This window comes from Cuculus canorus, chromosome 12 (assembly GCF_017976375.1).
Source record: "Cuculus canorus isolate bCucCan1 chromosome 12, bCucCan1.pri, whole genome shotgun sequence".
Classification (NCBI taxonomy): Eukaryota; Metazoa; Chordata; class Aves; order Cuculiformes; family Cuculidae; genus Cuculus; species Cuculus canorus.
The window spans coordinates 828,999-855,816 of record NC_071412.1 but is presented as its reverse complement, the minus strand read 5'-3'; the positions used below and the strand labels follow the sequence as shown (position 1 = coordinate 855,816).

Sequence of the window (26,818 nt, the reverse complement as noted above, 5' to 3'; positions counted from 1 at the left end):
GATCACAGCTGAATGGTGAGGGGGATAGCCCTGAGGGGAAGGCTGGATCCAGAGGGAGGGGATGGATCCGAGGGGACCTGAAAGAGCTGGAGAAATGGGCTTGTGAAAACCTTACGGCGTTCAACAAGGCCAAGTGCAAAGTTCTGCCTCATGGGGGAGGGGAGGCAGCTCACAACAGAGTCGGGTACTGACAGGGACAGGGTTTTCTGCCTCCTGGGGCCAAGCACCTCAGGCGGGAGAGAGGGTTTGGAGCGAGCTCCTGTTTACAGCATGTGTGTGATGCAATCACCTTACCTGCAGGTTGCAAAGCGGTGTTGAAAGTATGTGGGAGAAATAGAAAGGGATTGGTTTTCCTCTTAAAAGGTGGAAACAGTGACACCGAGGGAATGAAGCGTGGAATGCTTCAGTTTCCCAAGATAACTAGCGTTGTGTTGTGCGGAATCTGCCTGCTGTGACTAGTGTCATGGCACACATGCTCCTGTCTGTTTTCTACCTGATTCTGTACCATACTTGCATACCAGTATTTGCATTTTAGCACTTTTAGTTGCCGCTGCACTGGTGGCCAGTTTGCCAGTCTGCTTGCTGCAGGTGGCGGTGCAGATTCACGTTCTCAGGCTGGTGTTGTAGATTTTACTTCACTGAAGCTGAAGTAGTAGTTCCAGGTTTCTCAGTCCGCTTTCATGAGCTTGTTCTATCCAGAGGCACTTGGTCTGTGCAAACCTGAGCACAGTAAGAAATGAAACATTTGCCTAAATTGTGTAAATACAGTATAAACAGCACAAAACTAAGCTCAGAACTGTACTTGGGTTTCAGAAATCTCCTTGGGTTGTGCTCTGTGATATTTCCCTCTCTCTGATTTAAGCCCTTTCTCTTCACTTTATGTGAGCTCCCATCTCTGTAGCTGCTAGCAAAGCATCTCCCTTGCAGCAGGGAGTGGTGCCAGCCCGGGCAGGAGCTGGCACGTGCATGGTTTTTGTGGTTACCTTTGGTTACCTTTAGGTTTTTATGGTTACAATTTGGTGGTGAGGCAACACCAGGCTGTTTTCTTTCCGTTAATTTGCCATTCCAGCTGTGATCCAGTCCTGGTCTATTTTCCTGGTTGGAAAGGCTGTGTTCCTACTTCCTTTTACAGAGCTTCTGACTGTAACCTTGTGTTGTGTATTGGAATTAACTTGTCTTGACATCTCCAGCTCAGCCTCTGACCAGGATCTTGGCTGGTCCTTCACAGTGATTTGTCTGGGCTTCCCTGGCTCCTGACCTCCCCATGGTACAGCATTAATGGAAAGAGCCCTGGTCTTGTGTGTGTTGTGTGGTTGTCATTGTAGAACACAATGCAAGAACTGAGTTTTAAACATTGTACGGATCTTGGAGAGGCTGGAGGATGCAAAGAAGGAAATTTGTTGGGACATGTATGAAACTGTACGTGCTTCTAGATCTTCCTGTTGAAGTGATGTTGCAGTTGTTTTAAGGCAGAGTATTGGAAGCGCAGCCCAGGGGTAGGGAGCTTATCAAAACCCAGATAGTGATGTGCTTTAACAGAGTTGGAGGAGCCGTTTAACCAAAAAGCCATCTTCACAGGGAACAGAGGCTGTGTCTGAAAAAAGGCAACAGGAAAGGCAGTCTGTCAAGGTCAATGTGGAACAGCCCTTTGGCCACTAGAACAGTCTCGAAGAGAAGCTTGATGAAGATGTCAAAAATCTTCCCATGTGCTAGGATCAAAATTGGATCCCTTGCCAACCAGAGCAGCTTTGGCAGATGTGAAAAGAAGGGATCAGGGAGTATTGAGGCTGCAGCAGAAAAGATGCTGCATTGCTGTTCACTGCAGAAGGTTCTCCTCAGAGAGCGCCTGCTCTAGATGTGTGTGTATGTTGGAGGGACTGGAGATGCCAAAGGAGTTAAAGGTTTGGAGTGACTGATGAGATCTTTGGGACCAGAACATGAGACTTTAAAGGAACTCAGACAAGGCATTACCCAGCTACTGGCAGTGGTGCCAGCAGGGTGACAGGGCACTGTCACCAGGTAACTGGTGTCCTCCAGGAGAGACCTGAAGCACTTCCAGAGAGAAGCCTGTTTAGGCAGGCTGAGCTGAGCTGAGCTGGGCTGCGAGGGCCGGATGGAGCCGATTCATGGATATGGTGGTATGTTTGGAAAGAGTCGACACAGCTCTTCAGAGGAAGGTCAGTTCTCTAGATCTCACTAGGGATTGCTGAAGGAGTCAAAAGGCAAATGCTGGAGTTGATTTGGTTGTCATAACACACTTGGGCTTTTAAGAAAGGCCCTTAGAATCATAGAACGGTTAGGGTTGGAAGGGACCTTAAAGATCATCTAGTTTCAACCCCCTGCCATGGGCAGGGACACCTCCCACTGGCTCAGGCTGCCCAAGGCCCATCCAACCTGGCCTTGAACACCTCCAGGGATGGGGCAGCCACAGCTTCCCTGGGCAGCCTGGGCCAGGGCCTCCCCACTCTCATAGTGAAGAATTTCTTCCTTATGTCAAGCCTAAATCTGCTCCTCTCCAGTTTATACCCATTGCCCCTCATCCTATCATTACAAGCCTTTGTAAACAGTCCCTCCCCAGCTTTCCTGTAGCACCTTCAGGTACTGGAAGGTCACTTTGAGATCTCCTTGGACCATTCTCTTCTCCAGGTAGAACAACCCCAACTCTCTCAGCCTGTCCTTGTATGGGAGGTGCTCCAGCCCTCTGATCATCCTTGTAGCCTCCTCTGGACCCGTTCTAACAGTTCCGTGTCCTTACATTGAGGATTCCAGAACTGGCCACAATACTCCAGATGAGGTCTCACAAGAGAGGAATAGAAGGGCAGAATCACCTCTTTCAGCCCTTGCTGAAAGTTCTTGAACCATTAAGCTGTAAAGTAAGAGGAAAAGTTTTCTTATGGATTAGCAATCTGGTAAAAACTGGGAAGAATGGAGAAAGTCACTTCTTTCCTAAGGATGTGGCTATTTGTGGCCTTTTCCCATGTACTCGAAGTCCCTAATCTGAAGAAGAAAATGACAAGGCAAGGTGATTTTTGGAAGGGCTGTTGTCGTTTTTCGTGATAACCGAAAGTGACACAAACTGGGAAGGGTTACCAGGTTTCATTACACCGGGTGAGTGAGCAGCAGAGGAATTCCATTTCAGTAAATGTCAAGTAACACCTGCAGGAGAAAGCAAATTACCCTAACCTACCCAGTGGGCTCTTCATGCCCTCTGAACATGTCCCCGTTATCCTCGTGGGTGTTAGGAAAGGGGGCTGGGAACTGGCCCAGTAAAAGCTGGGAATCAACAAGGCACAAATCAAGAACCAAAGAGAAGACACTGCCAGGGTAGGAATTTTCCCAGCTCTTCCACAGCTTGAACACTGCAGTTTGGATCCCAAGCTTATAAAAAGTTGATGAAATGAGGGGTGATTGAGAGTGTGGGAGGGCTTTTGTTTGAGAAGATGGCAAGGGAGTTTGGGAAGGAGGACAGGGAGAAGGACTGTGGTAATGGTGTATAAAACAATCAGTGTGGAGACGCGGAATAGGAAAGGTTATTTAGTATTCCTGTTGGCAGTGCAACTAACGGACACCGGGTGAAGTTACTTGGCAGCACAATTAAAGACAAGGACTTTCTTTTTCCACACACTGCACAATTAAATCATGTATCACTGCTGTTGTGTTGTGGAGGTCAAAAGTATGAATGAATTTAAGAAGGCAGTAGGTAAATCAGTAGAGGAAGAACTCCCCAAGGACTTCTGGATGCAGACTTGAGATTTAAGCCATGTTTCTAACCCAGGCTGCCCAGAGAGGACGTGAGGCATAGGGTTGCTGTGTGCTTCCATTCCTAAGGATCTGCTCCTCTCTACTTGGAAATAAATGTAGATCTGTGTGATTATTTGTTGTGCATGATTTAAGTCAAGAGGAAAACCACTATAAAATGTAATAATTGGACATTTGGGAAGGAAGTAGTTCTAATGAAGTACGTTGGAGAATGAGATGTGGGATTCCGAGCCTGGGGAAGAGCTGCTCACTCACTCGGTGAGCAGGGTGTGTGAGGTGGCATCGAGGAGCCTCTCCCAGGGCTGCCTTGGTGGGTTTGGCATCTATTTCCATCCCCTCTTCCCTGCAGTACCTTGGGTCCAGCCATGACGCAAGGTCTGGAGCTGTTTTCACCTGCCTGAGTTATTCTTCTGTTCATGAGGTAACCCCTGAGGAAGCAGTCCTATGCTGAATTGCCTCTGGCACTGCATGTTGTGTTTCTTGGCTAGGGGATGGCTCTGACCCATGCCAGGTTTTCTTCCTCTTTAAATAGTGGAAATACCACTGTAGGGTTAAATTTTTGCTATAATTAGACATAGAATTGTGAATACTGCGTAAGACAACACACCGATTTAATGATCCATTCAGCATTACAGAAAATGAGTGATTTAACAGTACATAATATTCCAATATCCTGTTTCCTTCCAGCTGAGCAGAATAAAGCCTTTTTTAGCCTATATTACAAGTTTGTATTTTTTGAAAACATTCCGAATATGGAACTGAAATTATGCCATGATGTGCTTCTGTTCACATTGTTTTGCTTGTACTCCTTGCCACCAGATGCGTGTGCTTTTTGGAGGTTTTATCAGAGTTCATTACAATGAGAAGACAGATTAAACAATGTTCTGAGGTTTATTAACAGCATCTGCCTTGGAAGAGACTTAATGTCTTCTAAGGATGAAATGCTCTGTCTTGTTAAGATCACAACTGGCTCCCATTTTTCTGCTACCCTCGGGAAGCTGGGAAGCTCGGATGCTGCTTTCCTTGTGTTGTTCCAGAGGAAGCGCTCTGCAGGGTGGAGGTTGGAGGGAAAGCTGGAAAGAAAAGAGAGGAGGGGTGGAAAGAAAGCCTAAATGGCTTGTGGTACCTGTGTGATGGTAAGGAATCTTGGAAGAGGGGGACCAGAAGGCACAGGAACGCTTTGTTTGTTCTGATTTTGATTCATAAACATCTTGGCAACAGGTTTCCCATCTCTGAAGTAAAATGTAATGTTGGCTGCAGAAGACAATTGAGGTATGTTGAAATGTTCACTTTCTCTGTTAGGGATAAAGATGGCATTTAGCAAAGAACACACCACGGCATCAATACCTTTTTGTAGCTAGAATAATATTAAGTTTATTTATGGACAGCTGAGATTTGGCGATATTTCTGAGAATAAGTAATTTGGAGTGAGATATCCAAATCAATCTCCTATAACACGTTGTGCCATGAAAACCCAAGGAACGCCTGGAATTGACTCATCAAATGGCAGCACTGTCTGAAGGAAAACAAGTCTAAAGAGCACACCTGTATCCAGGGAATGGTGTTTGGCTGGAAGCTCCTGGCCAGGGTGGGAATGGGAAGCACGTCTGTTCGTGAGAGGCAGCTTGGGAGGTTCAGGGCAGGCTCTGGCATTTTGAAAAAAGATGTTTTCTCTGAACAGCATTTCTGAGCATGGAAGTTTGTTTTCTTTTTTAATAGAAGCAGTCACAGCTCTATGCTGCTCCAAGGGGCCTGTGGAATTCCCAAAATGGCAAATGACATTTGCAGCAAAGATAAAAACAACAGATGTTGGCAGGAACTCCAATAGGTTAGTGTGAATAATCATGGAAAAGGCAGAGCGTTGATATCAGCTTCCAGTTGGCAAAATAACCCCCAAGAGCTCTGTGTAGGAAGTGAGGAGCAGAGGTTGCACTGGAAATGGTTTTGTACCCGAGCTCCAGGTCCATTGGGCCCTTCCGGAGAAGCTCCTGGGAGATGCAAACTGAGTTGGGCACACATAGAGCAGGTGCTGAGACACAAAACGACCCCTTTTCCCTTTGAGCAGGAGGAGATACAGAAAGGGGAAAGCATTGCTGCAGACTTCCCTGGAGGGAGATGAACTTTAGAGGAGCAGAGGTGCAGCCAGGTTGGTGTAGCAGCCATTGTTGAAAGCAGCCGGGGGTGCACTGCGGTGCACAGCGGGAGCAGGTCCCACGGGTGAGATTCCAATGGCCCTTACAGGGTAAATGACAGGCTGTGTCCCAATCCAGTGCTTGTTGCTGCTCCCTCCTGTGCTTAGGAGGCTTTTGGAAGGGAGTGCCACTCTGTGCCCAGCGCAGGAGAAGGAGAGGTGGCTGTAAATCCTGCAGGCAGCCCGGAGGAGAATAAATCCCCTTGACGATGGTGTGTCTATGGCCCCTGGGCCACGTGGAAAGGTTTGGGAATGCGCTGTGGTGAGAGTGAAAAGGTTACAGGCTCGGTGAAGAAGGAGGAGCTGTGGCTCAGCAAGAGTGAAGATGGGATTTTACCACAGTGGTGGTGCAATTCCCTTGTCTTACAGCATGGTTTTGGTTTCACAAACCATTCTTATTCAATTACTCTTGTTTTGTTGCTGGGGAACACAAGCAGAGAAGGAAAATAATAACTTCAATGTAACTCTGCTAAATATAAGTGAGATTTTGTGGGACAAAGAAAAGGCTTCTCTAGCTTGAGGGAGGTTTGCTCTGACAGGTTTCAAGGCTGCTCTAAGGTCTCCCTGGAGCCTTCTCCTCTCCAGGCTGCACAATCCCATCTCCAAGGTGTGGTGGGACACCTTCATCTCCACAGTGGGGGGCTCTGCCACAGCAACCCAGCACTAGATGGTGCCAGGCACCTTGCTGCCCGCTTGGATGTGGAGAAATCCGATTGTGCAGGCACTGGAGCGAGGTTTTCTGTCTGGATTGAGGAGCTATAAAACTGCTGCAAACAATGGTCATCAATTATGGCATAAGTACTGGGTAAGATAAAATCAGCAATTAAGGCCAAATGCTTATTAAGGATTACGAGATGCAATAAGCACATGCTGGGCTATAAGGAGCGGTTCTGGAGTCTGGCGGATTCTGCTTTCCCACCTCACACACAAACAGCTGCTGCTGCTCTGGAAGCAATTGGAAATGGCAATTCCAGGGGAAGGGCTCTGAAACACTGTTGTTTGTTGCAGGCAGGTGATTATGATTTGTGTATCTGAGTGCAGGAATAGCACTGCCTTGGCAAACCAACTTGTGCACTTCAATTCAGTTTGCAGTTAAAATTCCAGGTTCAGATGGCTTTGGGTTTTTCTTGTAGAGTAAGAAAGCCACAAACCAAGCATCAGAGCTTGTTGCTGTGTGTGTGTCACACCCTGGCCTGCCCTTGAAACATGCTTTAGTGCTCACATTGTAAATCCAATTCCTTGTTCATAAACAAAAAGGAAAGCGAATGATTGTTACAACCTGTGGATGGGAAAGCGCCTTTTGTTACACCTCATGTGTTTATTTTTTCCTTTACAGTAGAAAAAACAGGGTGTTAACGATCAGTACTGATGAGAATTTTGGCAGGTTTTCTCTGTTGTGCTAATGTCAGTGTAGGAAAAGTGACAGCTTATTGAGCTGAGGACCAGGAGAGCCGTCCCTATGTGTTGTGCATTAATGTATTTTCAATTATAGGAAAAGTGCGCGTCTCTAATACAATTTAAATGTCAGGCAGTGGTGGGTATTTGTTGCCTTCCCGCACAGAGCTGTACTCAGCCCCACTCCCGTTATGCTCATCACATAATATAGGGCCATCATCCCAGGCCCTCTCTGGTCTGGAACCTTCCAGAGAGTGGCGAGCACCACAAAGAGAATCATTTGGTTGTAAAGTCCTTTGAGATCATTGAGTCCAACTGTACGTGTCCACTACTAAACCAGATCTCTGAGCAAGGAAGGGGGAGGGAAGGGGAAGCCTTGCAGCAATCTCTCAGCTCACTGTTGTTTCTGGATCTGGATGAAGTGAGTATGGTTTACGGGAGCTTCAAAACCTGGAGGTACTGGAGTCTTTCCTTAGTAAGACTGCAAGACACAGACCTTTAGGTGGGTGAGGTGACTTCCCAAGCCCCTTCCAGGCCTGCTAACCATAAAACACTGCAGTGAAATCCTGGTCTCTGATCTTAAGGGAAATGGAAGCAGACCGTGTGTAGGTGCTCTCCCAAAGGCAGAAAGGATATTGAGCAGGTGAATGAAAAGCTGACACAGGTCAGAAATGTGATACGCTTTTGAGAGTGGATGGTTCCATTGAGTCCAGGGAAGTGCTTGCGTCCTTGGAAGTTTGAGCCAGCCTCAAGTACCATGGCGGTCCAGCAAAAATAAAGTCTTTGATGTGCTAAATTAGGCTACAAACCACTTAAATAATGCTTCCAGAGAAAATTCACATTTTCTTACCACTGCAAATATCATTCTTCCTCGTCTTTGCTCGTTGTCCTCTGCTGCATAATCCACGTCAGTTTTTTTGTTGCTCCTTGTTTAAGGGCCAGTTTCCCTCTTGTCACTTAATTTTTTAAAAAACGTTTATCTAATCATAGAATCACAGAATGGTTTGGATTGGAGGGGATACATGAGTTTCCAGTGGAGCACACTACTTGCTGACTGGGAAAGGCAGGAGCAGCCTCTTTGAGACTCAGCTTCGCTCTCCCTGAGAGCAGAGCAGAGCAGGGCTGGTGCCTCCTAACCTCGCTCCCTCCTTCTTGGAGGGCACATTAGAAGCTCAGTTCTTGTTCTTCTGATGAGAAAAAGTGATGGAGCTTTTCATAGCAATTAGTTTACTTTTCTGTTTTCTAAATTCTTTTCCCAGTGGACTGTGGTTGGCTTCAGGAGCATTCCTGAGGGAACAGGGAGATCATGAGGAAAAATGACTGTGAGGATAGCTTCAGCAATGGGCCTGATTTAATGGGGTAGCTGTGACCCAGGCTGGAGTTTGAGCAGTAAAAAGTGATGCTAGTCAGAAGAGAAGATAGGTCACGTAAATAACATCACCCAGGGTGTTTGCTGTGAGCAAGCAGAATGTGAGTCGAGCAGAAATCTGTCTTTGTCAGGGACTCTTGCTGATCTATTTTTCCATGGATCAGCTGCACGCGAAGTTAATCTGCTTATGCAGCAGCTGAGAAACTAAGATGCCCTCAATGCCCTCATCTCATCCCTCATCTAGCTTGAGTCTCCAAAAACCAAGGGAGCGCAAATTCTGTCTATGTTTGGGGTGTCATGCCTCTCTCCTTTCCTCTTCCACCCTGCAAGTCGTCAGGTGGGACGGGCTTGAGCAGGGAGTGAAATCCTGTCTGAGAACCCATCTGGCTGGTGGGCTTAGGGAGCAAAGTGCCCTCAGCCTCAGTGTCAATTCAGATTGTCAGGACCGCAACCTTGGATGGCCAAGGGAACCACATGTACATTGTGTCCTCCAAAGCCCCATGCCTGGGCTGGCATCCACTGATGTCTTGTGGTCCTCCCTGGCCTGAGCTGTGTCAGCCAGGCTGCCTCTGCGTGGCCATGGCGTAGCAGAAGGGCTGGCTGCCCTGTGGAAGAGAAGATGCTGCAGACTTCTTGCTCCTCTTGCCTTCTGCAGCCTGCCAGAGGGGCTGGTTCTTTTCTGCTGCCCATGGAGAGTGGCCCTGGGCGCTATTGCCCGTGTCCTTGCCCAGTGAGAGTGCTGTTTGTGGGGTGCAGAGACCACACTGGACAGCGCCGTCGTGTGGGGCACTGTTTGCCTGTTTCCTATTGAAAGCCAGAGTGGAAGGGACAGATGGACTGGGTGGGGATGTCCTGGGCAAAGGGGAGCAGTGCCACCAGGACTCCTGTGACCTCATCCCAACCTGGCACGTGTGTTACCCCAGCCACCGTGGGCCGAGGTGCCCAGCAGAGGGACTTCCGTGCAAGTCAGTGCCTACCCCCAGGGCATAACCAACGGAGTTCAGATGCCACCATAAAGAAAAGCACTCCTCTATTTTTGTCCTAATTTAAAATCATCTGAAGTGTGTAGGTGGTAAGATTCAGTATCATGTTTGTAAACACAGTAATGCGTGATTTAACCTGCTTCCTTTTTTATTTCTTTCATTAAAAGCATAATTTAGAATATCTCATCCTTTATTTTATAGTAACATTGCAAGGGCCAATCAGAACTGATCCGTGCTGCTTCCCTCTGATTCACTGCTGATTTCTGGATAGAAACACTGCAGGATAATTTACATTAAATACAGTGTTTATTTACCACACACCACTCTAACCTGTGTTCCTTCTTGTTGTGCCTGGATAGGCCAGTGCAATTACTTCCCCTTTGTAACTGGGTGGTACCTTCAGGTCCATCGCAGAGATGATGTGGTGGCTGTTCTGTTCACAGGGAGCTCATCAAGGTCTCTGCTCTTGCCATTTCCCATAATGAATGCGTCCACGGGCATTGCCATGGGGGTGGTTCACATTGCACTCAGGGACTCTCCTACCTGCTCTTGCAGTGTCAGTCTCTGCGCTGGGCACGTTCCGGTCTCTGTTTGAAATCTCCCTCTGCGCCGAAGAGCTGATGGTCACAACCCTCCTTTCATGCTGCATCCCAACAGAATGGTGAAACTTCTGAAGGGGCTGTTTAGCAGAGGGAATGCTGTATTTCCACAGTGAGGCATTTGGGATCAGGAAGTGCTGGGGCCAGTCTGTGTATGTCCAGCCTTGACATCCCTGTTGTAGCTGGTTTTCCGTGGTCTCGGTCCTTTTATTTAGCCTTGCTCTCTGGAGAAGGAATGTGGTTCTTCCTGATTACTTCACCTTCCCAGATGTGTTTTAGCAGAACAGTAGGTCAACCAGCAAGACCTCCCTGACTTTAAACTGGTGCATCCTAAGCAAGATGTTTTTCCAAGCCCCCCTCTTCCTCACAGCCCTAGAGACTTCTTTTGGTTAGCACCACACAGAGCATCATCCAGTTCTCGACACCTGAGCTCCTTCAAGAGACAACCAGTCTCAAAAAGGTTGAAGTGTTTGAAACATCGCTTTCACAGTGAGACATGAGCAGAAAGCAAGATAATTCTCTTCATTTAGGAAAGCAAGAGTCATGTTTTATATCAGTTAATTGGTTCAACTCAAACCTGGATAATTCAGTTACTCCAGAGTGGCTGGGATTTAATAACAAACCCTTCACTTTAACAGTGTCAGAGTGCTCAGGATGGATGAAGAAGTGCAGCAGGCTTCACGGAGGCACAGCTGTGTGCACGGTGCCACTGCGATCAGCTGTGTCTTGGGTGGTCCTGTGCAGCACCAAAGGCATCTGCAGCCGAAGAACAGACACCAAGGACCCTGCGGAAAGGGATCTGGGGGTTCTGGTCGACGGCAAGTTGAACGCAAGGCAGCAGTGCCCTGGAAGCCAACAGAGCAACCATGTCCTGGGTGCATCCAGTACAACATCATCAGCCGGACAAGGGAGGCAACTGTCTCACTCTTCTCCACACTGGGGTGGCCCCACCTTGAGCACTGGGTGCAGTTCTGGGTGCCACAGGTTAAAAAGGATCTAAAACTACTGGAGAACATCCAGAGGAGGGCATGGAGCTGGTGAAGGGTTTAGAGGGGAAGGGTTTGAGGAGCGGTTGAAGTGACTTGGTCTGTTCAGCTTGGAGGGAGGAGACTGAGGGGAGACCTCATCACAGTCTGCAGCTTTGTCACACGGGGAGGAGAAGGGGGAGCAGGTGCTGAACTCTTCTTTGTGGACCGAGGAAATAGCAGAACGATGTGCCAGGGGAGGGTTAGGTTGGACATTAGAGAAAGGTTCTTCACCCAGAGGATGGTGGAGCACTGGAACAGCTCCCCAGGGAAGCAGTCACAGCACCAAGCCCAACAATATTCCAGAAGCATTTGGCCAAGGCCCTCAGCCCCATGGTGTGAATGTTGGGGTTGTCCTGTGCAGGGACAGGAGTTGGAGTCAATAGCCCTTGTGGGCCCCTTCCAACTCAGAACGTTCTATGATTCTATAATCCTGGTGTGGACAAAGGGAAGAGTGAAGTGCAGGCAGCCAAGAGGAGATGACACTCAGCAAACCATGCAGTCACCCCCAGAGCTGCTGGGTTTTATAAATACAGATGGAAGCTGCTCCTGAACGTGAGCGCACTTTCTGACCTGTTAGCACCCAAGTCTTCTCCTGTTGCCCTACTCTCTCCAAACCTAAGCGCCCACCACCTGTGAAGCAGTTAATAAAGAGAGTCAGGAAGGGTGAAGGACGCGTTATGGCTGGCCTTCAGGCTTCAGAGCGCACACCAATTTCTCCATTGCCCTGCTAATTCAGGACAGTTTTTCCATTACATACTGGCCTCATCTCTCAGACTGAGCTGCCGGAGGCCCGGGCAGAGCTGTACCCACGGGGAGGTGCCTTTGCTCCGTCTGCCACCATGCTTTACACCATTCAACTTGGATTAAATAGTGATTTAGAGAGAAGTTAAAACAGTACTTCTGGCACGGCTGCCCAGTGGCAGAGCAGCTGCTGGCTTGTCCTGCCCATTGGGAGGCTCCAAATCAGGACAGGTCCAAAAGGAGACTGTCCTTTATGCCATGCAAGCCATTGAAGCACTGTCCCAAACTTACACAGGGAGAAACTGCAGACCGTAGTCCTGCAGCTCTGGCTTTTGGTCCCTTCCCATCTCCTCCCAAGCAGTGCCACTTGCTTCCTGTCTTTCCATGGCTTCCTCCCCAGCTTGCAATATATATCCTGAGGATAACATTTATATTGCTCATGTATTGTGTTGTATTTATGAGATATACTGCATCTGGTGGTATGGGGGATTTCTGGTGTCTCCCATTAAGCAGGTAGGGTTGGAGTGGCCAGGGACCATGACCAAGCTACTGGGGCTCTCCTTGACCATGCCTGAGCCCAGCTCTGTGCGCAGGGCAAGGTCGTCTTCTCATCCTGAGACACCAATCTGCTTTTAACCTTGTATCTTACTCTCTGATTCGTTTGCAGCCCAGCCTTTAAAGAGTGCAGCCACTCATGTAGTTGTTGCCTGGGTGGCTGTATTGTTTACCTGCGGTGTGCAGCGGGAGCTGGCTGCTCCCCATTGTGAGAGTCAAAGCAGGAGCTGGTCACGCTTTATTCCTTTTCCTGTTTTGCCTTTTCCAATATTCATATTCCCCCCCAAGTGCAGCTGTGCAACTGCAGGAGAAATCCCCGAACAATCTGCCGGTCCTTTGAAGAAGGGTTGTATTCTTCCATGTCAGCTTAATTAATTGTATCCCGTTGGGGATGTGAAGGCCTTCTGGGAGAGGATGGAAGAGGCAACTCCAAATGTGGCATTCAGTCTGTGGACTGCACCCAGGGGGTTGCAGTTCTCCCCTGGGATGTTGCCTGCCAGCCGGCCTCTTGATACCTCATGTGTGCCTCCAGAATCTTATTGTGCTGTAGGGTTGGATCTTATTGTTAGGAGTTGGATCCAATGCTGAGCTCTTCAGCTATGGTCTAGAGAAGTACTTAGCAGTGCTGAGGATTATAAGCACCGTATTTAGTAGTTGGCTGAATTAGCTCAGAATTTGCTGTGCTTACGCTGCACTAACTCGCAAGGCTCAATCAAATCTATCAGAGGAACTGTTAAGGACTCCCACCTCATTTAGCTCCAGTGTGATGACCTGTTTCACTCCTCTACCTGCATGTGTAGATCCTCGTTTCCCCCCACCTGGCTCTGCCTCACTTACCTGGCCAGTGCTAGCATTGATGAACTGAACTTCTCAGTGCATTAGAATAATAGAGTCATAGAATTTGGGTTGGAAGGGACTGTAAAGATCAGCTTTGCAGGAAAACCTGTGTTGCTTTGCGTGTCTGATAAACCTTTATTGTCTAAACACCATTATTTCCTGGGAACAGTAAGAAGTTGTTATTCACGGGGGTGATCCTGTGAGGAGCTGAGCTCATATCATTTCTGATTGCTTCCTTGGCAAATGAATCTATTCCACAGCCTACTGACATGTCTGCTCCTGTTATGAGAACTTGTTTTAGCGATGCACGAGCCAGTGACTGAGCACACAGCCTTTGGGAGAGAGGCGATAGAAGTAATAGACAAGGATTGGGCCAAACTGACCTTGCTCCATGTCCTGATCAGGCTAAACCAGAGCATGATCCCCATCTGTAACCAGAGCCAGGAGCTCTGCTGGTGCCTAAATGAGAAACCTATCACTATGATAACATTTAACTTGAAATCTTGGTTGCTTTTTAAAGATCCTGTATCAAGATGGGCTGTGGAGCGCTGTGAGCATCAAACCAGTGTGTGTCTCGAGTAGACAGGGTCACGTCATCTGCGTGCTTTTGACAAAAATAGCTCCCAGATGTCACCATTGTGTCATGGTGCATTTATGGCATTCGGCGGTTCTGCATGGTATGCAGGTTCTGTGTGCATGAGGGCAAATCCATGCACCAGTCTCAGCTCTGACTTGCAGACATGGTTTGTCCCAGCCTTTTGGGCTTTGAGTACTTTCATATTTTGGGACCACAATGAACAGCCCCGGATGGTGGTGAGAGAATGCCAGGAATGAAAACACAGGGTCTGAGTTTTCCTCTGACGAGGTAGACAGGCACAGAAACAGTCAGGTCATGGGACTAACAATACTAAGGACATGGAGTCGTTGGAGCAAGTCCAGAGGCGGTCATGAAGATGATGCGAGGGCTGGAGCACCTCCCGTATGAGAACAGGCTGGAAGAGTTGGGGTTATTCAGCCTGGAGAAGAGAAGGCTCTGAGGAGACCTTAGAGCAGCTTCCAGTACAGAAAGGGGCTCTAGGAAAGCTGGGGAGGGGCTCTCGATCAGGGAGTGCAGGTACAGGACACACAATGATCTTGTCCAGCATTTCATTGAGCTTACAGAATGGATGGACTGAGTCTGCTCCAGAGCAGACATGGAGCTCTTTGATAGTGGGGCCATGCCAATGCAAAGGAGTGTAAAGAGAAGAAGCTGACAGAGGCAAGAGCTGGATTTGTGGGCTGCTGGCTCTCTGCAGAGTGCACTTGGGTGGATCCCATCTGGATGGAAAGCTGCTGTCTCTGTTGTACCCCACAGACACCTTATTGCTTGCAGGTCATCGGGTGGCTGTTCACCACAACTGTCGTCTCCTTAGGTGTTTAAATTTGTAACTATCAGGTGATGCTTGAGACTGAAAGACAGCTGGACTCTGAAGATTAAAAATAATAAAAGCAGGCAAAAATCTAACTTTATGCTTTGTGGTGGGCTCCCAAGTGTAAAACGATCTTGAAAACACAGAGAAGGATGAGGCCGGGTCTGGTGCTGCATGTGGACCCCTCTGTGAGTCTGGGTGCTCGCAGTCATGCCTTCTAGGCCATGTTACAGAAAAAAGATAAGGCTGCCTTGCTCAAAACCCCTGGAGATGTTGGCCTCCACTTCTGGTCTTGCTTTCGAAGTAACAGATGTAACCTATTTGTTGGATACCTGATGGGCATTAGGAAAAGGTCAGTGGTTAGCGCGCAGATGACATGCTTGAAAGGGCACTAAACCAGCACAATTCATTAGATTTAAACCATGAGGATCAAAATGTGTGTAGTTTTCTCCTTCCCATGCGGACTCCTCTGATCCTTAGTCTGGATCCTTACTTTCTCAGCCCTGTTCACTTGTATCTGTGGCAGCACAATGACCTCTCAGCTGGAAGGACTGTCATTTTCAGTGCGTTTGTGTTATTGCAGCAGCTTATGATGAGTGTGATGAGTGTGTGATGTGTGAGCAGCTTATGATGAGTGTGATCCTTTCTCTAAGGGCTGGCACTGCCATTTTAAGCTTAACGCAACTACTGATGTAGCCTCCTGACTAGAGCTGAGCTGCCTCCTTCCTTCCTCTGGTACCCGGGGAGGTGGCATTGTGCAGTGGCTTTAACTGTCTGCAAAAGCGATTTGATATGGGATGAATGGAGATGTCAAGCTGAGTTCACACCCACGTTAGGATGGAGTAACCCCGAGCTATCCTCACAGGCTCCTGGGAGGCTCCAGCGGGGTTTTCCCAGGACGGTCTGGATCAGATATCAGCTTGAAAAAAGAAGCTGTTACAGCACTACTGTGCCCTACTACAGATCCCTGTGTCTTCAGTCCCCCAACAAGCAATTGAGGAGCAAACACTATCAGTGACAGGCAGTGTCTGTTAGCACGTCTTCATAGCCCTGTCACTGGAAAGCCATCCTTGGTAAGAACAGATTGTCTTCCTTCAACACGTCCTTATCCCGAAGGAAGAGTGGATTTGCTTCTCTAACTCCAGATTGGAAACTCTGCCCCCGAGCCATGAAAGCAATGGCAGAAAACAGCTCCTTTTATGCTTCTGGAAATGAAAGAGGATCTTAGCCTAAGCCAATCAAACAAATAAGACCACCTCGTAGTAAAACGAGAGAAGCAGCCAAGGGACTCTCCCTCCAGGAATGCTGTCTGCGGGGCATCTGTCGCTCACTGCCAGGTGCAGCAGCAGCCCCAGCTCCTCAGAAGCATGGACCAGGACCGATGACAGCATCCAAAGGATGAAAACAAAAGAACTCATCCAGTCTCCTCTGGCATTAACAAAGCAGCCAGCAAGTCCACAACAACTGACAACCGTTTCCTTTGGCTGCCCTGGGGATGTGGTGCTGCTGGCCGCTGCCTGCCCTGGCTGCCCCTAAAGCACACTGAGCAGCTCTGTGGCCAGCTAGGGAGGCCCTGCAGGAGCTGCAGGATGTCTCATGTCCTCCGGCCTCTGAAACCTGAAGGAGTGGAGTGGAAACTGCTTCACCTGGTGGCATCTCATGTCAGGAGTGTCACTGAAATTGCTTTGCTGTGAGTGGGATGGGCAGTGGTCGCTGTGAGGGTCTGAGGAGGCAGGGGTGCTGGCTCAGTGCCTCTGCCTAGACAAATGCCCACTTGTTCTGCTCGGAGCCCATTGGTCATGACCAGCTGGGGGATTGTTACCTCAGCATGTAGAATCGTAGAATCATAGAATAGTTAGAGTTGGAAGGGACCTTAGAGATTATCTAGTTCCAGCCACACTGCCATAGGCAGGGACATCCAACCTGGCCTTGAACATCTCCAGAGATGGGGCAGCCACAGGTTCCCTGGACAACCTGTTCCAGTGTCTCACCACTCTCATGGTGAAGAAATTCTTCCTAATGTCCAGTCTAAATCTGCCCCTCTTCAGTTTATCCCCATTCCCCCTTGTCCTATCACCACAAGCCTTTATGAATAGTCCTTCTCCAGCTTTATTATAGCCTCTTTGAGGTACTGGAAGGTCGCTATAAGGTCTCCTCTGAGCCTTCTCTTCTCCAGGCTGAACAACCCCAACTCTCTCCGCCTGTCCTTGTATGGGAGGTGCTCCAGCCCTCCAGTCATCTTTGTAGCCCTCCTCTGGACCCGTTCCAACAGCTCCATATCCTTCTTACGCTGAGGATTCCAGAAGTGGACACCGTATTCCAGATACTCTCATGTACCAGGCACTTGTTCTCTGGGATTCATTGGAGAGCTAACAGCAATGGATGTGCAACGGGCAGGAGGGGCTTTACCCTTGTTCTTCTTCATTCTAATGAAACCTCTGGAATACTGGAAGTGTACCATGTCCTGTCCTCCTTGCTCCCTCCATTAGGGAGAGAAAGGTCGGCTGTCTCTGCAGATGGACAGGAGTGCGTGGTGCTCCGTGATGAGTCAGTCTCTCCAAGCGAGGGATGCTGCCCAGCTCATGACTCACCGCGCTTCACTTTGTACTGCAAGTGATGCAGAGAAACCAGGTGTCCAGCCAGGTGCTCCTCAGCTGGGAAGTCTGTTTGGTCCGTTCCTGGGGGGAGATTGCTGCGCCGAAGGGACTTTTTAGGCTGGTGATGAGGATCTCAGTCTGTGTGTGCCTGCAGAGCCCCGGGGCTCATTACTGCTGAGGGGAGCAGGGATGCTTCTGCACCCACCTCAGCGTGGACATGGGAGGTAGGGGATACCCATTCCCATCTCTGATGCCTATTTTCAGAGGCATGGCATCAATAAACCTGCTGCCATCGTGATGGGAGAGAGTCGGGAAGCAGGCTCTGGGAGGAGGGTGGGAGTGAGGCATGAGCTGATTTGGAGAACGGGCTCTGCAGTGTTTAACAGCAAGCGTGCACGGAGCTGCCTGCCTCTCCCTGCAGCTGAATATTGTACAGTTATTGTAAGTGGCCTTGTTATAGTTGGAGGTGTGCTGACCTGCATGAAAGCAGCAAGTTGTCAAATGCCACCCACGGGCTAGTGAGCAGGATGAGTAATTTGCCTCTCCTCCCATCTCTCCTGCTTTGGGGACAGCGCTGGCAGCTGGCAAGGTATCTGCTGCCCAGCCTGCACCTGGAGCCCCAGCAGCGAGGAGAAGGAGGAGGAAGAGGAGGGAGGACCCTGCTCTCACCTGGTTGCTGTTGCTTGGGAAACCACTCCCTCTGCATCCGCTTCTTCAGCACAGTGGTTCTGCCTTCCAGAACGGCAGTGACATGATGGGGCATTTAAAATCCAGCACAGCTACAAGAAAAAGCACGGAAGAGAGATGGAAATATTCCTGAACACTTCGTGAGAACAAGTACCTAAAAATATGTGTGTTTTCACGTGGAGCATCAGAGAAACAGAGTTGACACAGTGTGGATGTGTGCTCCAGGCTGGAGCCTGCTGTGCTCTGGAGATGAGATTTTTGGCCCCACAAGAATGAGTGATGCTCTTCCACCAACATCCCAGGGCCAGGGTTTTGCCTGGAGACCAGAAGGAGCACTGGAAGAGCTTGGCTGGGCTCTGCCCCTACACCTGGCTGGGGCCAGGGACCCTCCCTCTGCTTCCATAGGGATCTCTCAGGCACATGGATACCAGGTGGGGCTGTAGCCGGCACATTAATGAGGACAGATTCTCTGGCTGAGGTGAGGAGAAGTCACTGCATTGTGCTGTGGGGGATGCAAAATGGCTGGGGGCACGGAGGACTCCCTGGCTCTGCTCTGAGTGTGGTGGAGTCGGGATGGGGAGAGCTGCCTTCTTCTGCATTGCTGGGCGAGGAGCAGCCGTGCGATCTGCCTGAGCATCTCCTTCCACCACTGCATAGTGGACCTGCATTTCCCCAGGAAACTTCCCAGAGGGCTCTCTCCTGCTGTAGCAGAGCTGAGCAGCCCCTGGGACTGTGCTCGTGGTTAGAGGAACCTGCTCAGTGAGGAGAGAAATCCAAGCATCTCCTTAAAAATTCATGATTTCTCCTTAATAAAAATGCAGGAAGTTTAAGTGCCTCTCGGTGGAGTCAGTGCAATGGACTGTTCGTGATTCATCCAGGCTTCCCTCAGTAGCTCTCTTGCAGTGAGGCATCCCTTCTTGCTGCCAACAGGAGAGACAGAAGCATTCAGAAGAAGCTCATCATGAAGCAGTTTAGCATTTGGGATGGTGGGTGGGAGCCTGGCCATCTGCATGCTCCAACAAAGCTTTGCTGCGTGCCACCAGCCGCTCTCCTCCACAGGCCCTTGCAGTTGGATCCTGTCCCAGAGGGGCTGCAGGGGTGGGGATGGAGGAGTGCTCCACATCACTCAAAGCCACAAAGTGTGAGCAGCCTGTTGAGAGGGTTGGTTCTCCCTCTCTGCTCTCCTCTGATTAGAACCCCACCCAGACCTCTGTGTTTGGTTCCGGAGTCCTCAGCGCAGGGAGGACATGGAGCTGTTGGAGCGAGTCTAGAGGAGATCACGAAGGTGATCCGAGGGCTGGAGATCCTCCCATACAAGGACAGGCTGGGAGAGTTGGACTTGTTCAGCCTAGAGAAGAGAAGGTCTCAGGAGAGACCTTAGAGCAGCTTCCAGAATGGAAAGGGACTCCAGGAAAGCTGGGGAGGGGCTCTTGGTCAGGGCATGCAGGGATAGGATGAGGGGAGTTGTTTTCAGCTGCAAGAGGGGAGATTGAGATGGGATCTTAGGAAGAAATGGTTTGCTGTGAGGGTGGGGAGGCCCTGGCCCAGGTTGCCCAAAGCAGTGGTGGCTGCCCCATCCCTGGAGGGGTTCCAGGCCAGGTTGGATGGGGCTTGGAGCCCCTGACCCAGTGGGAGGTGTCCCTGCCCATGGCAGGAGGTGGAACTGGATGGGCTTTGTGGTCGCTTCCGACTCAAACCATTCTGTGATTCGCAGCACTTGCACCTCAGGGTCCAGAGGAGGTGGAGAGTCCCTGCTGCACACGGGACTGAGCCTGGCCCGGGTGCCACCCTTCAGGAGGAGGCACTGAGCTGACTGGGCTGGCACAGAGTTCTTGTGCCAACTGGTCTCAATGCACCAACATCCCTCATGCTCTGAGGGCAGTAGCTACAGGTTGCTTGTAGGTTTGGGTGTGTTTTCCAGCAAACCTGTGATTTTGTCCATTCTCTTATCCATATGACCTTGAGGATGCTGCTGGCTTTCTGTTTCCAGAGAGGAGGCAGCGTCTTTGCTTTACCTGTGCTGTGAGTCCCAAAGTAAAATATGAGTCAGTTTAGTCAAATTTTCCTTACCTTTTACTGGGGATCCCCTCTGCCATGGGTGAATTTGATGCAGATTTTTTCGGTGTTCTGAGTTTAAATGGAGGAAGCGGCTGTTCATTGTGGAGCCGTCGGGTTGTGCAGGTATCTCTTCTTGCTGGCAGCCGCACAACCTTCCCTCTCAAATTGGTCCTTGCCCACAAGAACTGGCATTTTTTGATGTTCCTAAATGATGATATTAATCATTTGCTATTTTCATTCACTCGGTCAGAAACGTTTGATAATTCCTTTTTGTTTTTCTTCCCTTCTTAGGCTGCTTTCCAGGCATTCCCAGCTCTGTCTTCTCCTTGGTGAGGGGCATCCCCTCTGCTCTCTTAAACTTCTTCCTGTATTTAGGGATTAGAACGAGCTGGAGCTAACAGCCAATTTCTTCATTGACTTCTGCTCTTCGTTTTGCCGCAAGTGAGTTTTTTAAATGGTGACGCTGTTTGTGCTGTACAGAAGAGCCAGGATTGCAGCACCTCTTCCAGTCCCTGAGGGACCGGCTGCATCCGGGGCAGCTCCGTGAGTGTTTGCTGGGTGTCCAATGGAGCACCTTGGTTTAGTCACCATTCAATTCTAACGTTGTGTTGGTCTGACAGGGAGTGAAACATCTCTCTCAGCTAAAGATCTTCCCATCTGAAACGCAAGGGCACTTAATTACCGTGCAGCAAGTGCATTTGATGGGCCGTTGCAAAATATTTGGCTCAGCACCGTGGCAGAGTAATTTGCCTTATTTATCTCAATCATTTTACATGAGAGAAAGAAATGCCTCCACATGGTTTCATGTGGACGCTTCGTTTCCTTTAATGTGGTTACAGGTAAAGGCTGCACAATGCATCCCTGCGTGAGAATTAATCTTGCAGACAATTGGTCCGGGTTAAAACTCCAACCCAGACAAACAAACTTGGCATCGTGGCTGTGACCCCAGCCAGCGGCCAAATGTGAATCATTTTAAAAGCAGCTTACCTTCAAGCACAGAAGAGTGGAATGGGTGATATACCCACACTCCCTGTCCGTGCTGTCCTGCTGAGCCCATACTTTGCTGCTTCTTTTCTTTTTTTAGTTTAGAAATGTCAGCACTTTCTGTTCCCATGGGAACCCTGTCTTTTCCATTGGCACTCCCTTGCAGTTCAAGATGCTGGGACTGAAGGGGCTGTGCCCTTTCTGGAAGTGTGTACCGACCATTCCTGGCTCCCGGCTCAGCAGACAGGGCTGGATGTCCTTGCCTGAGTATTCTACTCCTCCGACTGCCCCGAGCGGGGCTGAGCCCAGTGGCTCTTGGGTGCAGAGGCTGCCACAGTGAAAGGCTTAACTGGGAGAAGACATCAGAAGCTGATGGAAAACTGCTATGGGCAGTGATTGTAAACTCTCTTTGAAGTTCCTGTTGTCCTCATGCAAGAGGAGATGATCTTCCCAATACAGAGGGAAATGTGGCGGATGCGTAAGCACCACAGTGCAATGCTTTTCTGGTGATAAACCTGACATTCTTAGAGTAAAAAGCTGATTGTGCTGCTGTTACAGATCTTCCAGATTGCCTGGAACCAAGTCAGAAGGATCTATTCGCAACCGAGGCCGCAATGTGATGACATATAAGTAGCAGCGTTTGTAAGGTTCAGCTGGTCAGTACCTCTCGGGTTTATATTCTGGAATGTGTTGAGTTAATAAAAGTCACTAAACACACCCTTAGGTCACTGGGTTTATAAGACCTGAGGTGGGGCTGTGAGATACTTCTCGCCATTGCTCAGTTTTAAAATGGTGCTTCTTAAAAAAGATCCTTTCAGAGCAGTAGGACGTGTGAAACAATACTGCGAGCTGCTGACAGGTACCATGGCAATGGGCTCCGTGACAAGCTGCGCCGCTCTCCAGAGCTGCGGCTCCTAGGGACTGCACTGTTTTCCATTCCATATTTATGAGTATTCCCTTTCCTGAGGGATGCCGACAGCTCCTCTAGATATTGCTAATGTCTCTGGCTGGGGCATGCAGCTGCCCTGTTGCTGCTGGGCAGAGGGAGCCTGGCTGCAGGTCCATCTGTGTCCAGTACGCAGGTGGGAGCGGGTGATGCGTGCCATGCTGAGGCGCCAGCCTGGGGAGCGCCCCTGAGATCAGGGTCCCACCACCGATGCACCGAGATAGCACTCGTATCCCACTGCTTCCTACTGACTTCACGCCCCTGCCTGCTGCCTGCCTGCCTCCAGAGCCCCTTCTGTGCATGCAGCCTGCGCTGGTGAACCTTTTGCTCTGTCTTGCTCGCTCTCTCAGGTTCCTTGGCTTTGCACAAGCCCTTTCTAATGGTCAAGCTGTGCCACCTTGCCCCCAGGTCAGAGGTGCTGTGTGCCAGGAAGGTGCCACTGCCTGTACCAGGCCCTGCCCTGTTACACTCTAGCAGGGCACATCTTTGCTAATGGCTTGGCGGGTCCACAAGTTCACTTGCAGCTTTGTCGAAGCTGAGAAGAAGAGACTGCCTCAGTCATTGCCCCTGGTGCCGAAGGGAAGAGCTCCGTGAGGCTGTTGCCTTGATCCTCGTGGCTGTCCCTGCTCTGTGCCAGGCTGGCTGTGCTGAGTCCCTGCTGTCGACATCCCATGCCCCTGGCTGCTTCTGACCCTGCGGACGTAGGTCTTTGCTCTCGGACCCTGCTGTTACTCCTGGCTTCAGACATTGGCGATTGCTGCTCTGCCCCGGTGGCCCCTGCTGAAGCAGATCTGATGCTCCGTGTTGTGATGGCACAGGAATGGATTTATTATGCAAGAGAGTAATGCAGTTGTTTCAGCTGACTAATAAATGTGGCGCTGCATAATGCAATCTTCCTGTTCTGCTGGGAGATGCACGCGGACCTCACATCCCCAGGCAGGGTGGTTCACCTCCCTGCAAGATGCTGCAGCATGAAAGGGTGTGGAGGGGAGCGCTTCCAGGCAGGAGAAACAGCCCTGCCTGCAGCAGGGTCCTGCTTTCTCCTGTCCCCACCACTCGCTGCATACCTGTGCCACCGTCTCCTTTCTGGCAGCCCAAACTGGGCATGGCCCAGCCAGCGCTGGCACCCCCTGTCCTCCTGCCACAGCGACCCCACAGCACCTGCATGCTCAGGCTGGGGAGCTCCATCAGGTTATGCTGGATTCTGCTCCATCCCACCGGCAAAAACCTCCTCACTCCATCGCCCTGGCTTCACGGAGCTGGGATGTGGGCCGTGGAGGTGGCATCCCTCCCTGCTCCCGGCACACGGCAGCAGAGCTGTTGTGGAGCTGAGCTGCGCCAGCCATGGGGCTCAGCCGGTGCTGTGTCCCCAGCCTGGCTGCGCTGCAGCAGAGGCACGCAGTGCTCCCCCTCCCTGGTGCCACGTGGCAGAGCTCTGGGAAGCCAGACTTTCAGAACAGGAAGGTTAATTGCTATTTGCTTTCAAATGCTTTATCTCGTTTTTAAACTCCTCTCTCTTTCATCTTTCCCATCTGCTTTTAGGAGAACATTCATCAAATCTCTGGTTTTCAGGGTGAGAACAAAGAGAGGGGACCCATCTCAGGGACGTGGTGGTCCCAGATACAGGAACCAGCGTTCCAGGAAGGCAAATTATTTAGAAAGGGCTTTTAAGGGTGAGGAGTCATTGAGCCCAGATCCCAAGGTGGCTCTAAGCCCCATGAGCCTCATCTCTCATCTCAGCTTCTATGCTTTGACTCTCAGCCATCGGCGCTATCTCTGCCTTTCTCTGTTAGATAAAAGAACCTTTCGCCATCAGGTGTTTTCCTTACGATAAAGATATTTATGCACCTTAATAAAGGCAACACTCCGTATTCTCTGTAAGCTAAACAGATGGAGCTCTTTGGGTATTTTTTGCCAGGCTCTCAGTGATTTTACTCATTCTCTTCTGCACTCTCTGTTAAGAATTCAAACATGAAACTTGAATGCAGATTTCCTGTGTTGGTCTGAACACTGGGTAAATAAATTTTCTGCGGGCAGATTCACTGCCCAGCTCTTCTCACTGCTGGCTTTGCGTGCCAGGAGGACCCTGGACACTCCTAGTGTGTTGCTTTTCCGCCTGTGCTCTCGTAGGGATTTCCAGGAGCACTCCTGGCATCCTCCCCATGACTTGCCACCTGGGCACAGCCCGTGGATCTTGCATTCATGTGTCAATTATTGTTTTGGTCACACTGCATCAGAAGAAGTGGGACCAGCAGGTCGAGGCAGGGGAATCTGCCCCTCTGCTCTGCTTTCATGAGCCCACCCCCCGGACCCCTGCATTCAGTTTTGGACTCCTCAGCACAGGATGGACACAAAGCTGTTGAAGTGAGTCCAGACAAGGCCACGGAGATGATCCGAGTGCTGGAGCACCTCCAGTATGAGGACAGGCTAAGGGAGTTGAGGTTGTTCAGCCTGGAGGATGCGGGGAGACATTAGAGCAGCTTCCAGTGCTGAAAGGACATCCTGATCCAGTGGGAGGTGTCCCTGTCTGTGGCAGGGGTTGGAACAGGACGGGCTTTGAGGTCCCCTCCAACCTAAACCTTTCCATGATTCTGTGATTCTCAGCTGTACTAAAACACCCTCCGTTTGGATGAGCAGAGCATTCCAGTGCCTCAGCTGCTTTTCCTGGCTAGCGACAGGCTGTTAATCATCCATGTGTTGGATCAGCAGGGATCTTGCATTTGCTAACAATTGCTGATTAAAAGCAACTTCTCCCCATCACCGGTGAACCCCTCTAAAAGCAGTGGGGTGCAGCGAGGGTGCTGCGCTGCAGTCACCACACGGATCTGCCTGCTGGCCGCTGCCTTCTCACCCTGCACCTCGAGAGGATGCTTGTCCTCACAGTCCCCATGTAACAGCTCATCTGCACAACCGCGCTCAGTTGTAGTCTCATCAGGGAATGAGAACATGTTTGACTGAATGTGTTGTCTGGGAAACTGTATTGGTAATAATTATATTTTTGTCCCTTCATTCTGTCTCCATTTTCCCATTCGCTTTCCTGGACAGAACCCTGCCAGTCTGCTGGAAGATCAGCTTACCACCAGTGCTTGTCTTGCATTTGGGTTTTCCAGGTATTCAGAAGGCTGTTCAAAACCAACAGCATTGGGTCCATCCAGATTCAGGCATTCCTGGTTGTGGCTGTTTCCCATGTTCCCTGGGTGCCAACAGACTGGAAACACATTTGCCTGTCTCCTGCACTACTCGTGCTGCTCCTCCGTGTGTGACGAAGCTGCAGAGCGATCAGTCTCCTCCGGGCTGAACAGACCTAGTGACTTTAGCCTCTCCTCATACAGCTTTCCCTCTAAACGCCTCACCAGCTCCGTGCCCTTCTCTGGACGCTCTCCAGTAGCTTTTGATCCTTCCTGTGCTGTGGGGCCCAGAACTACCCATGATTCCTCTCCTAAATATGCTTCCACTGGGGTATTTTTCTTAGGGGAACTACTTACAGTTTCTGTGCACAATACCTAGTTTTAATTTCTTTTTTCGAGCTCGGCACAATCCCTGACTGCCAGGCAGTGTTCAGAACTCCGTGGGGATGAGAGAATCTTGTATTGACTCTAAATAAAAGGGGAACTTTACATAGAGAGAGAAAAAAGTCCAAACAAAGCAGAAGAAAAGCCCCTGGGTTTCCTGAAGGGGGAAAGAAGGTTTTGTTTGCAGCTGTAGTGCCCGGAGAGCAGCCCTGCCGCAGCACCCCAAGACCATGACAGCTTTCATTCTCCCCCTCCTCTCCTGGGAGAAGAACCCTTTGAAACGCATCTTTCTCTTTATAATTCATTAACCTGTAAAATGGATCGGTTTGGTGGAGGGAAGGCCATTTACTGAGTAACAAGCAGACATCATCGCTGCATTGATTTTCCAGGCTCTTATCAATAGAAACAGTATTAAGTAACTCAGGTAGAGTGGAAGCTGTGGACTCATACCCTGGATTGACCTCGTTAGGCTCTAACGAAAGCCAGCTCCTCGGCCAGTGTGTTTCCAAAGGGCAGGATGAGGGAAACCAGGCAGCAGGCAGAGCCTCCACCGGCTCGCCCAGCCCGAGCTGCACACGCCAACAGGGGCAAATACATTTGTGTCATCAAATTTGTGTTGTGTCATCATAACATTTGAAGATCTGCAGGGGCAGCAGTGGCTCCAAGTGTTTGCTGCCTCTCCACGTGGGCCCCGAACAGCCAGCGCCAACCCTTGCTCTCTTCCCACCCAAAATGTGCAGTTGATGCACAAGGCTCAGAAAGGCGAGGGATTATCCCCTCCCTGCCGACAGCCCGAGGTCACGGCTGCGGCTTCACGCATCGTCTGTGCACTTCTCTTGCAATTCCAATTGCCAACAAATCTGTGCATAAAATGAAGATAATAAGAAGTAAATATTCCACCCAGGCTGTTGAATTTGTAGATGTAGAAGCAGCCTGGGAATCCATTTTCTTCAGACAACAGAGGTCTACTAGAAATATTTGAAGACAGTAATTTAAAGCATATTTAAGAGAAAAATAAAAGCAAGTTTGGAAAAGCAATGCCTGGATCACTCATGGCACAAATGCATTTGTGGTGCCCAAGAACTGGTTGTTTTAGCAAGACATCAGAGGCTGACGAGCTTCCTCCCCTCGCTTCCCTTGGCCAGCGCTGGCTTAAAGGGTGTCAAAT

The 26,818-nt window shown here is 49.9% G+C and overlaps 1 long non-coding RNA gene across 1 annotated transcript; it reads right to left on the bottom strand.

Moving 5' to 3' along the window:
• On the bottom strand, nt 1–26,230 carry LOC128853396 (uncharacterized). The gene is made up of 3 exons (XR_008451925.1): nt 20,221–26,230; nt 5,305–15,198; nt 1–4,832 (listed from the first exon to the last, which is right to left on the bottom strand). It is a non-coding gene; the product is annotated as an uncharacterized LOC128853396 (long non-coding RNA).
• Between the last annotated feature and the right edge of the window lie 588 nt (nt 26,231–26,818).